The sequence below is a fragment of the Bactrocera tryoni genome, chromosome 5 (genome assembly GCF_016617805.1).
Source record: "Bactrocera tryoni isolate S06 chromosome 5, CSIRO_BtryS06_freeze2, whole genome shotgun sequence".
Taxonomy (NCBI): domain Eukaryota; kingdom Metazoa; phylum Arthropoda; class Insecta; order Diptera; family Tephritidae; genus Bactrocera; species Bactrocera tryoni.
In genome coordinates, this window is record NC_052503.1 from 55,881,540 (window position 1) to 55,895,240 (window position 13,701).

Consider the following 13,701-nt stretch of genomic DNA (forward strand, 5'->3'; position numbering starts at 1 on the left):
AATAATTTTAGACTTTTATATAGTCTATTAACATTCTATTTTATTTACAAATTGATTTAAAATTGACATCACATTACAGATCATACTCATTGTGTGACTAAAGAAACGGAAAACAATAGAATAGAGATGCAAACCACCTCGTTGACAGTAATTTCTCCACTCCTAATTAATTACGGCACTTGCTTTTGAATCACCATAACACGAGCTCGAACATATTTATTAAGCCTCAGCGCGACGAAATGTAGAATACGGCAACTGTCAAATCAACGTTGCCAATTGTACGCAGATAACAAATTAAGAAGGCGACGTAAATAAACATCCCCTAATAAAACTCAATAAAACTTTTGCTACTACCCTTGCAGGCGGCACGGATTAAGTGTATGCCTGATGTGTGTGTGTGTGTATGACTTTGTTGGGTGAATACAAATGAGTGCGGGGACAACAAAAATGAAAAATCACAACATTGTCTGTTGATGCGTTGATTATTAGGTTAAACTGCAGCAGAATACAGTCGAAAAAGGGGATAAACGAGCCTGCTGTGAGAAAAATGCTGCTTTTCCTTGCATAAGCATAGGCGTTTATGCGTAGCAAATTGAATATAAACGCCCACTTATGTGCGCACTCATCTGTGGAATTATGTAGCGAACGAACATGTAACTGTTTATTCGTTTTTTCCGCGTTTCGCACCAAAATGATCGTTTTGTAGGGTTGAGGCATGAGACCATCTCAAAGGGAAATGCTTAAATAAGCAAACAAAAGCCAAAGTACTATTTATAAGTAGCAATGATGCAAGTGGATTGAAACAATAGTGTCTTCGTTTTAGAAACTCTTTATCGAGAGATGTGTTAACAATTGTCAAAGGATTACCTATGAAGTTATTAGGAATGGATAAAGTGTGTTTGAGCGCTTTCATATGTGTAAATATGGTGCATATTCATATGTGTGTGTACACTTATCGAGTGCCTTATGGTGAATGTCTTAACAGTAACGAGTAAAAAATGAGACGTGTGAGTGATGAAAGTGGGCACCCTATAATATGTAAGTAATTGTGAAAAAAGTAGTAAAATTAAATTAAAAAAGTAAGTGCATAATTTTCATAGAGTTTAAACACATATTTACCAGATGTATATGAAAATATAAATTTGCTTCATTAAGTCGATCATTCGGTTAAACAAAAACTTACCGACATATATTTTTGCTTTAAGCATAGCTTTTATTAATTTCATTTCGACTTATTCATTAAGCTTACTATAAGTTGGAACTTAAATCCTAATATGGCAATAATAACGAAGTATAATAAACAAATGTAGAGAAATGAAAATATAATGAATCAAAATTAAGCGAACACATAATTTTGTAACCGCAATGACCACCGTTATTTTGTGGTAGCTTCGTAAAGCGCTGCGGCAACGAAACACAATACTTTTCACACATTTCTGGTGAAAATATTGGGCATATTTCTACAATTATAGCCTTTAGTTCATTTGAACTCCGAGGCATTCTCTCAGTAACATTAGTTTTTAACCACGCCAATTCATTACCAATGGGCGAAATGTCGGGGCCTTGTGGGAGCCGTTTCAGCAACATTTCGTTGCTATTTGCAATATAAATAATTCAGAAGGATAAAATTCTCGCTAATTATACGCCTAACTTTAGATATGTTGACTACTTTCCTTAAATTAAGATACACTTGAGCATTAATTTTGTCTTCAAGCATAGTAGACGCTCACAGAATTTCCAGAAGTTAAAATCAGAGTTTGCTGGGCATTAAATATTCTGAATTTAGAAACGATAAGTAAGGAAGGGTTAAGATCGCATGTAGCCGAACATTTTATGCTCCTGCAGCTTGCAAGATTCAGAGCAAAAATGTCATCCGGAGAATCGGAATCTAAGCAATTATATACACATATATGGCATATATAACTCATACACTGATCGACCCATTCGACTTAAGGTTTGTTAGAAAAACGAAAATCATTTTGCATATGTAGTATGTGGGAGTTGGCGGTAGTATCTTTTTCAGATAACTCACATGTTGGTCGATACAAAGTCTCCCGGAAGATTGAAAATAGTAGGTATATGGTGGCTAAGGGACACACAAATATACTATTGTCAAGGATGTGTTATCCCTTAATTTCAATTATATATCTAACACATTAACCGATATTTTCGGTAAAAAGGCGTTCTAAATATTCGGTATCTAGAGGCTTGAACATAAAGTGGCATACTGTAAGAAATTATTCGTGCCTAATCTTATTCCGTTTTATAAATTGCTTCTTGATTTGTACTCTGGAACGGAAATAATCAGATGGTCATTTACTTAATTTGGTTGAAATCGGTCGGTCTATTCCCGGGATATGTGATCTCACCTAAAAATGGGCGGGACCACGCTCATCGTCCAGTTTTAACCACGGTTCCTACTAAGCCTTTTCATACCAATTCGGGTGTAAAATTGTGTGCATCTGTCGTATTAAGTTATATATTTATCGCACTTTCAGTGGTTTTTAACAGGAGTATCTGAGTAGTGGGCGGAGTTATCTTCCGATTTCATTAATTTTACAGTATTAGAGGTTGGAAAGGGATTTATCCTGAGCGAGATGGGTTTTTGTATCTTAAGTAGTTTAGGACATATTTACACAATCTTTTATAAGAGTGCGCAGCTGCTGGCGTATGCCGATGATATTGATCTTTTCAGGACTTTTTTAATCTAGCGCCCTCTGGTGGCGCCATCTATATATCGACTGGTGCGTTAGAATCTGCTATCTTTATCGATTGTCCAGTGAATTTCATGACATTTCATCGATTGGAAGTGAAGTTATTGCGTTTTAAGTATCAGTATGTTTGTGTTATAGGTGCGAAAATGAGCTTCGAGCAAAGAGCCAACATTCAATTTTGTTTTAAAATTAGTAAAACTTTTACCGAAACGTTTCAATTGATGAAAGAAGTTTATGGCGATGATTGCCTATCCCGTAGCAGAGTGCATGAGTAGTTTCAACGTTTTCAAAGTGGTTGTGAACATGTGGGCCAATCAAAATCCGTGATCACCGGAAATTCCATCGAAACTGTGCGTGAATTCATCAAAAATTATCCGAAATCATTATTGAAATTCATGGAAATGGAATTGAACATCTCCAAAACATCGATTTATCGCATTTTAACCGAACATTTGGTCTTACGAAAGGTGTGTGCACGGTTTGTTCCGCACAAATTGACTGACGATTGCTCAGAATCCAACATTCGAAGGACGATTATTTGACCAAAAATCAAATTTTAACCATTAACCACTCCCCGTATTCACCTGAAATGACATCGTGCGACTTCTTCTTTTTCGGAAAAATGTATTTGCCCAAGAAAGGAAAGTGTTATGCAGACGTAGGGGCCATTCAAAAGGCTTGCACCGGCATACTGGCGGCCATACCGGCCAACGAGCTAAAACACTCGTTCGACATGCTTTTGGGCCGTGCCAAAAGCTATATTGAAGCAGAAGGAGACTATTTTGAATAAAATAAATTGGTTTTGCAGAAAAAACCATTTGATTTGTTTGGTAAGCACCTTGTATTTTAGTGTAGTTTCTTGAAGTAAATTTAACCATTTCTTTGCGCCTACGAATCGTTGGAGAAACCTAGGTGCACTTTTCCCTTCCGAGCCCATCAGAGTCTTAATTTTCGAATCGGAGTAAAATCTATTCGCCTTAGAAATACATATTTAAAATCCAGGAATCAACATGTATTTCTAGGCATTCATGTGGAAACCTATTCGATTCGCATTCCTGAATATTTTTATGATCTTGTAGACTGCTGAAGAAGATTTCCTGAAATTTTTTGCTATTGAGCATATAGTTTCACTAATTTTATATAAATTAACAATTACTGTACAATAACTAAAATCACATATTTGCGAAAACATGATATGAAATAAAAAATTTAATTGATAAAATTTATTGAACCTTGAAAAAAATATATACCTTCAGTATATGGTATTTTGCTCAATATCGCGCAAAAAACCTCTCTTCAAATAATTTTAAACATATATGTAAGTTATATATAAATTGAAAATGTTGGTCATTCAATTATTTATTATTCACAAAATTTTCACTTTGCTTAAAAACTCATACTCAAATGAATCTACATAAGTGACAAAATAAAAAGTGCTCGATTGAATATTTCGAAGTTCTTTGGATATATACATAAGATATATTTTCAGCTATATTCTAAGATTTTTTACAAAAATATTGAAAAATAACGGGGCTATGTGCTGTCTTCGAAGGTCCCAAAAAAAATTCCGGCCGAATGAGTAGCTGAAACAAAATAAATCTAAAAGGTTATTAAAGTTGAAGGTATTTCCTATACAATGACCTACAATTTTTGAAAAATATCAAAAATTAACAAAATGGTGTAGTTCTGAGAAGAAGTGTCGTTTTTTTTAGGTAATGGCAAATTGACAATTGTCAACCAATCAAAAGGATCGTAGGTCATTGTATACTAAATATATTCAAGAATACCCAGTTTCAATTTGATCGATAGGTCAATTTCTCGGAGAATTATGATGCCAGCAATTTTGAAAAATGTCGTTTGGACAAAAACGCGTTTGAAGTTTGAACTATTCGGTCGCTCCTTAGAACGCTGCCTTTCAAAAACTATTCAAGGTACGACCTTGTCGAATTCACTGTATATTTTTGAACTATCCAAAATACTCTTGGTCTGCAAGCTCACTTAATTTTGATTACAACTGTTCTTGAAATTAACTGCGATAGTCCAAAATTAATTTTACTGTAACTGACTTTTTCATACTATGTGAAGAAAGCGAGTCAAAATAGACAAGAATGAATTGAATAATAATAATCCTGAATCCATTAAGACAAGGAAGTTGATCATGCTCGTACGTAAATGTAGTAATTACGCTATAGGTCAAGTGTTCACTTCATCTCCATGAATATGTGCTGGGTTTTCCAACAAGAATGTTATAATTTCTTTAAAAAAATGTTTATTAAGGAATTTCACATGTTTCTTATTTCGTCTGAAGTAAAATCGATACAATTAAATTCCGAAAATAATATCATTCAAATGGCCTCCACGACTTCTTTTGCAGGAACCAATTCAATGAACCCAATTTTAGAGTACTTTTTCCACTTAATAAAGTCATGAAAGCACGTTCAATATTGACTACTGAAACTTCAAGAAAGTCTGGTTTATCGCTAAAGATCAATGACTTCAAATAACCCCGCAAGAAGTAGTCCAATGGTGTTAAATCACAATTTCTTGAAATAATCGAATTTCCAAACTTTTCTAGCAATAATTCGGTTTTTGAACGTAACTGCATCTTGTTGGAACCAGATGTTGCCAAGATCAACTTCTTCCAATTGTGGCCATAAAAAGTTGGTCATCGTCGTGTATGTATATCATTCTCCTTCGACAGTAACGGTGCCACCAACTTCCCTTCGAGAGAAGTGCGGACCGTTGATTCCAAGAACCAAAACCTACCAATTTTAGTTCTTAAATGTAATGGTAGTTCATAAATAATTTGTGGATACATCGCATTTTATATGAAAGCATACTTTGTCAAAACCCGCGAGAACGTCTTGGAATCGACAATATTCTCATGTCTTATTAGCACTTGAACATTATGTAAAGAAAATGTACGCTCGAAATTTTCATCAGTTTGGCGTAGAGCGAACACAGGTGGGCGATTACGAAATTGTAAATATTACTGAATATAATGAAAAAAATTGCACGATGAAAAACGATACTAAGTAAACAAATTATACCCATTGGAAAACACGGTAGTTGAAAGTCAATTTGAAAAATAGATATAAGGATATTCATCGTTTTGGTACCGGGGGAAGACGTGAACCGACATAAGTCGTATGATATGCCTACTTAACCACCGTTACCGTTTGAGTTCCTTTAAATATCGGGCGTGTTAGGGCGACTAGATGCAGTACGGAAACACTATTTAGACGATGTATTTCGATGAAAAGAAAGCTAATGGGATTCAAAATGGCGTTCTATGGAAAGAACTCGCAGTTGGATGCAGCTACAAAGCTTGTGAGATACAAATTTTTGCCTGAAAGTAGGATTATAGTTTGCTTTTTAGACGGACAATAAAGAAAAATTAATTTATCATATATAAACCCTATTTAAATATATTTATAACTTTTTTGCTCTTTATTCAATGCTTTATAAAAAGTGTAACAGTGATCGGATTTAGTTCAAATATGCGCCGTTTAGTTCGATAATCTGTTTCAATCTAGGCGGCAACTTCATAATACCCCCCTCGTAGAAGCCCCCCTCCTTATTTGCGAAGAACTCGGACAGCCACTTTTCACAAGCCTCTTTTGAGTTCAACTTTACACCAACAAGGGCATTCGCCATGGACAAGAACAGGTGGTAATCACTTGGCGCTATGTCCGGACTATATGGTGGATGCGATAAAACCACCCATCCGTGCTCCCGTAGCTTCTGACCAGTCATCAATGAAGCGTGTGGTCTGGAATTGTCCTGGTGGAACACTACACCCTTCCTGTTGGCCAGTTCTGGACTCTTCTAATCGATCGCCTGCTTCAAGCGGTCCAGTTGTTCGCAGTAAATGGTAGAATTAAGCGTCTGGCCATATGAGAGCAGCTCATAGTGGATGATTCCCTTCCAATCCCACCAAACACACAGCAAACCCTTCCTTGAGGTCCATTCCGGCTTGGCCATTGTTTAGGAGGATTCACTGGCCTTCGACCACGACCGTTTACACTTGATTATTGTCGTATGTGATCTATTTTTCATCGCCAGTCACCATCCGCTTCAAAAATGGGCAGCAGCATATCGCAGGCGTTGATTCGGTCCAGAAGGTTTTTTTGCGTCAAATCATGCGGTACCAAAACATCAAGCTTTTTTGTGTATACAGCCTTCTGCAGATGGTTTAAAATGGTTTAAAATGGTTTGGTCACATAGCCGCGAAATTCAAAAGACAAAAAGGCGAAAGGGAGATATTTGACAACCTAATATTTAAAAGTCATGACATAACGGTACAGTTATTATTGTGAAAATGACGCCAATTAAAAATTAATAAAATAGTTTTTGGAGGCGATCATTGTTCAATTTAAAATGAGACTCTCAAGAGAGCCTTTTTACTATGTGCGTGGCGTCTGGCCTTACCCTTTAGACTGTTATTACACTTTTGGTTTGATTCGGGGAATAAACTGTGTTACAAAAATCGTTAGCTTATAGAAAAAACTATTATACTTGTATTCGTGTTGCGAAAGTGTAAAAATTGTATGTATGTATATATGCAGTGGGTATAGCAAGTGCGTAAACCTTAGGTATTAGTCTTTCAAAGGCGATTTGATATCTTCATCTTGACCTGGACAAAGTAGTTATATACGCGGTCAAGAAAGGATTTTATTAAAAACTTGGCTAAATTGTATTTTAAACCAAATGAAAAGATTTTGCAAAAAAATGGAAAAAGTTGATAGCTGAGGTCTATAAAATGTTCAAAACAAGAAAGGCACATTCATAAAAATTTTCTTCGCTGTGCGTGACAGTTCATTATGAAACAATGAAGCACAGGGCATAAGAGGTATGACACAATGAATGCTTTGCCTTCAGTGCTTCTCTCCAATAAAAATGGGAACTGTTGCTTGGCAAAGCGTAGAAAGATGAGAGGTGCCCAACATTTTACTCGGCTTCGCGTTAAAAACTTTTACGTACTCATACAAACTCACACAAAAGCGTTCAACGAACTTTTCTGTCAAAAAAAAAAATGTCTGACGTAAAGCGAAACAAAGGTTCTATGTGAATTGGCCAGAAGTGTCAAACCGCTTTTTTTATTTATATAATCCTAAAATTTACTTAAAATGATATGAAAGAGTGACGTTATGTTTTCCATAAAATCCGATTTCAACAATTTTTTCAAAAATCATGGTTTACTCTTGTTGATATTTCTCTTCTCTACCATAATCAGATATAGCAAATGGTATGGGATGTGTTTGTCCACGTTCACTTTTGTATAAACTAATTTCAATAGCATACGCCCTGTAGCCGCTATTCTTCTCATACAACATAACAATATAAACAACAAAAAGGAATCAAAATTAAATTCATGACCCTCTTTATTTTTCTTTCATATATTATTTTGCAAATGCAAAAAAGCAATCGAAAGTAAAGTTGTCAGTCAATATGCGCAGCTCAGAACAAACTTGCCCTTACCACCTCTTAGAAGTCAACAAAACAAACTGGCAATGATACCAGCCAACCAACCAGCTATTCATAAACACCACAACGCGCATTGCAGTGGCGAACAAAAGTCATCATAATGTCAAACGATGGGCATAAAAAACAAAGTGGAACAAGTAGGAGAAACTGCCAGTAGCTCTACTGATAAGACACAGGCAAGTGCCACCCCAAATGTACCATCACGCCTGAAAGCATGCTACGGCAACACGCTCACACACTTTCGTCATTATCATCTTCTCGTTATTGTTTTTCTTTTTGTTGGCGTTGGTTATTCGTAATGGCAGCAGTATTGTTCACGGAATTGGTTTAGTTTTGTAAAGCCCTGTAGGAATTTTTAAGCAGATAATTGAACGCTGACTCAAACTTTTAATAGTTCAAAGAAAATTCGGTCATAAGAGTTTATGTCAAGTAACCGCGTCTCCTATAGAAGCGCGAAAGTACCAGGAAGTACATGTTTTACGAAGTATAAATAAAGCATAGAATATAGAGTATCGTCAAACCTTATAAAGGACACGTGTGTAGTTATGAATAAGATAACTTTTCCACAGGGTATAATATAGTTACTTCAATGTACGTGAGTGCAAACCGCGGCGAAAGCAGTAGGCGTGAGACAAGGTCATTTTCTGCCAAGTCGTCAGCCACCCTTAGTTTTTAGCACATTTTGCTTCTTATTTTTCTTCGTAATACTATATTTTATGAGCTGGCACCACAACGCAGACATTGTATGGCCCTCAGCAAATATTTGGGTACACCATTGTCTCTTGACCGCCGTCTGCGGTTTCCATTCAGCAAAGTTTGTCTGTTTGTCTCTGCAATTTTCTGCGTTTAACCTCAAACAACAGTTCAATGAGCAATCGCTCATACTGGCCGATTTGCTAAAATAAGTATTTATACAACCAAGATGTCAATTATGTAGGCACCTACAGCTCTTGCATTTCACGTACTGAATTTATACCAGTGGCGAGGAAAATGAATTTGCTGGAAGACGTTTATTTGATTTTCAGGGTTTTTCCTCGAAACTTCAAATGAATTTATTTGTTTAATGTCAGTAAAAATAGGTCATTTAATATATACAAGATAATGTATTTTTGAACATCTGTGGTGTTTTATGCTGCAAGAAGTAAAATTGGTTTATATCTCCCTTAATCCATAAATATTGAAATACATTGCGGAATTTCCACTATAAGATCTATAAGACGCATTGTGGAAAGCCGAAAGAGTTATTCTACCAACCTACGTAAGTATTTTTGGGGTAAAAAATAAATAATTTTTTGTTGATTATAGAAGTATGCACCTTTTCAGGTCTTCGCCGCCGTATTTGAAAAGCTCGTCCGGTAATTCTGGCGGGTAAATGCTATTCGAACCTAATCATAGTCGGGCGATGGAATATCTATTCCAACGTCATCGATTGGGGAATCGGGTTCGCCATCTCCAAATGTTACACTTTCACTGCCCTTCAGTAGGCTGGAGAAGTGTTGCCTTCATAACTTCAGTATTCTATGATCATCAGCCACTAGATCATCACTTTGGGACCTACAAGCGCTCCGGTCATGAAACCTTCCATTAGTTGCCGCATCTTTTCGTGGAATTTTCGAGCATTACCGCTGGCCAGCTTCTAAGCGATTCATACTCATGCATTTCAGCCTTTGAAGACGGCCAAGTTGCTTGATGAATTTTATTGTGCTGGAATCTAATTCTACAGACAATCATATTTCGGGCCCTTACGAAATTAATCAGTCTCAACTCATTTGGAGAGGTTTTGCTACGGAGGCTGAATTTTGGCCTGTTGCTCTTTGCCCACTCTGGCATTAAAATCCAAAATAATTTTTATATCGTTGCGGAGGATGTTGTCATAAGCGCGCTCCAACCACTCATAGAAGTCGTCCTTCTCTTTCGTTGGATAGCGGTCGCAAATCATTGTTATGTTGAAAAATTTTGCTCTGCTGTGGACTGTGGCTAGACGCTCATCCGCCGGAGTGGATGCCACGACTCGACAACTGTGTCTTTCTCCAACCACATATCCCACATCGAATTTGTGAACTTTTATGTGCTCACTGTAGTAAATGCTACAAAGACCTACTCGCCTCAGTCCTTGCCTCATTGGGAGTGGTTTATACGTGGCGGGTACCAAAGCCAGCGCATAACCTCGATTGGCGAGTAGTATAAAGTTGTATACACATTTATATAGCGAGCCGCTTGTTTCAAGACTGACGCCCGCACCTCGGGTGAACAGACGCTGCAAGTAGAGTTCAGCGAAGCTTTAAACCGAATATGTCGGAGTGGCTCGGCTGAAGCTTTCTCTCTTTTAGCCGTGACCCCAAGCTCCAGACGGGTTGGCTACCGCATGTTATACAAGTACATGGGTTACTTACGTTTCCAGGTTGCGCGACGAGGACGGAATAGTAGAAAATAGGTACAGCCCTGCGACTGTAACTGCTTACCCAGAAGCATTACTATTCCCTATTACATCCCATTCGAACTGTATTCCACGAATTCGCTATGTGGGGCTTGAACAATTTTGATCCGGTTTTGGAAATTTCTAAATTCCAGATGACTTACCTCAAAGAAACTATAATAGTCTTGCAATATTTATATTATCGACCATATATGTCACCTAAAACTAGTGGATCCTAAGAATCGAAACGGTTCAGGGGATGGAATATTTGGAACCCTGTAGCTATAATTGACCTTTTTCGGCAAATATCGGTCTATGTGAGAGATATGTAATTGACATTCAGGGATGATCCTTTCCTGACAATGGTATATCTTGTGTGCCAGAAATGAGTTGAATCGGGTAAATCATTCCTTTATCTCTCATATACCTAATATAAAGATTTTAGAACTTCCGACAAAAACTTGGCCTAGCCTCCATAAAACTATTATCAGGATTTTCGGTCATCCGACAGGTATGTGAGGTAACATTTTATTAGTACGAGCTTAAATGTAGCAAATTTCCAAATGTTGCAAGAAAATGAAATGTTCGGTTACACCCAACCTGAGCCCGTTCTTACTTGTTTGTGCTTATCTCGCACGGCCCCCTTTTCACTTCAATCCCCTGTACCAAATTACAATATTATATATAAATTTACTTTGTTACGGCACTTTATAGGTTTTCGATTAATTTAAAGACGTGGTAGTGGTCTGATTCCATACATCTACGAACTCATCCTCTTTTTACAAGGGAATACGCGTAACATGTTGCATTAAGATATCTTAATTTTTAATCAAGTTATCGCTTGCACATACGGACGGACAGACATGCAGTTACGAGCATTTCAACTCTTGTCATCATCCCGTTTAATTTATTTATATGTGACCTGGTCTACGAAAAGAAGAAGAAAACGTGCGAAAACTAGTTTTCTGGGAAACACCGTTATCTCGTTATTTCTCCGTTCACCGTTATTTCTCGTTATCTCATTAATTTTGACACCTAAGCCCCCTTTCCGTAGACCAGGTCACATATAACCCTATATCTAACTCGATTATTTTGATGTGACGCAAACAACAGGTGAACAAAACTCTAATACTCTGTAGCAACAAGTTGCAAGAATGTGAAAATGTTGAGTTAGAATTTAACTTGAACTATTGAGAGAAACTGAATGGATTATGATCGAATTTGGTATCTACATATATCGATCACTTTCAACCAGATTTGGTACACGCCAGTATCAACTCCGTTTTATATTACAGTGCGCCTGCTTTCCTTATAACACAATTTTAAATTCCATCTGATTCTTTCACTTTCCAGTATTTGTACGAATATGCCTTTAAGGTTTGCCACCTGATGATCAGAAATTGTCAAAATCGGATAATAAGTGTTGAACCCCCCGATACCGAAAATATCGGGCAGTCTGTGAGATATATGAATGAAATTCGGGAAAAAACCTTCTAATAATATGCCGCATGTCAAATATGGGAAGAATCGAGGTAATACTGTCCTTAGCCTCCTTATACCTAATATAAAGATATACGAACTTTCAGTAAACTTTATACCGTATATATCGCTCAATATGTAATTTAACTTAATGAACTTGAAGGAGCGTGTTTCTCTGTATTTTAACCGGAAAGTATTTTCCCGGCTTTGCAGGAGTATAAAATGTTCGGTTTCATCCGAATTTAACTCTCCCTTACTTGTTTAACATACAGTTTTAAGAACACCTGCTTACTACTATTCGGCTTTGACGTATGAAAATTGCGGGAGTTTAAAAAGTTCGGTTACACTCGAATTTAGTCCTCCAAACTTGTTTCAAACTGATTTTTATTGGAAGGCTATGTTAAGACTTGGGCATACAGCATAATAAGCTGCTCAAAATGGCTTTAGTACCCTCATTTACGAAAAAAGATTAATACACCAAATGTCTAATAAATATATATACATACTATACAACACGATTGTATGTATATGAGAGTACTGAAATTCACATCTTCTTATGTAATAAAATAGCAAGGAAGGAGTTAACGGTTCCTTCAAATGTGCTTTGTACATTTTTTATCAAATATGTTTTCTAGGTACATAACGTAAACACATTTGTATATTCATTTTTTATCAGTATACAATGAATAAAATTTCTGCACACAAATGTGTGACCGGTGAACTGATGAATTTAGTACCCATATTAAAATGGGACGAATATAATTTCCATGTATATCATACATATTTTGTTGTAAATTTATATTCGACGGTAGTTCCATAAGGACTAGTTAGCTTAAAAAAGAAAAACGAAAACTTACGATTTATTTCTCAATATAATTTCCTCTATGCTCAATAACTTGACTCAGACTTGAAATTGGCGCAATCTGGTAGCGCTTTGTAGCATACAAAACAGCTGACTGTTTTTCCCTTCGCCAATTCTTCTTTGGCTTTGAGTTTATTGGGCGATTTCCTTCCAAAAACAACAATCACCGGCAGATATTTTCCATCTTTCTAAAAATCCTATACCTAAGTATTCCAATTGAAAATATGACAACAATCATTTATGAGAAGAAAGATATACTTTCGCTTGGTGAGACAGAGCCATTATTAGACTGCCCTAGTACAAACATATACATACATATGTACATATGCATAAAAGACATACATATTAAACTTGTGCATTAGTTTCCATTTATAAGAGGATATTGGAAGCTATTAATCAATTCAGATGCTCAAGGAAAAGAAAATTGAAAATTGATCATATTCAGTTGTATAAAGTCAAAACATATTTATGTATAGTTTCATATTTTGTGTTGGTACATACTACATAAGTATGTAGAAGCGCTATAAATATGATACATAAATCAGAAAGAATTGAATATATCATAAGCTTCAATATTATTTTTAATACCCAGAGTGAACTTTCGCTTCAGATTTCTATTTTATTGTTACGTACAAAGGTGTACATATGAAATACATAAATACTCGTTACAAGAAAGCAGCAGAAAAATACATATGTATATAAATCTTACTACGTCGGACTTTTGAATAATAAATGCAATTGAA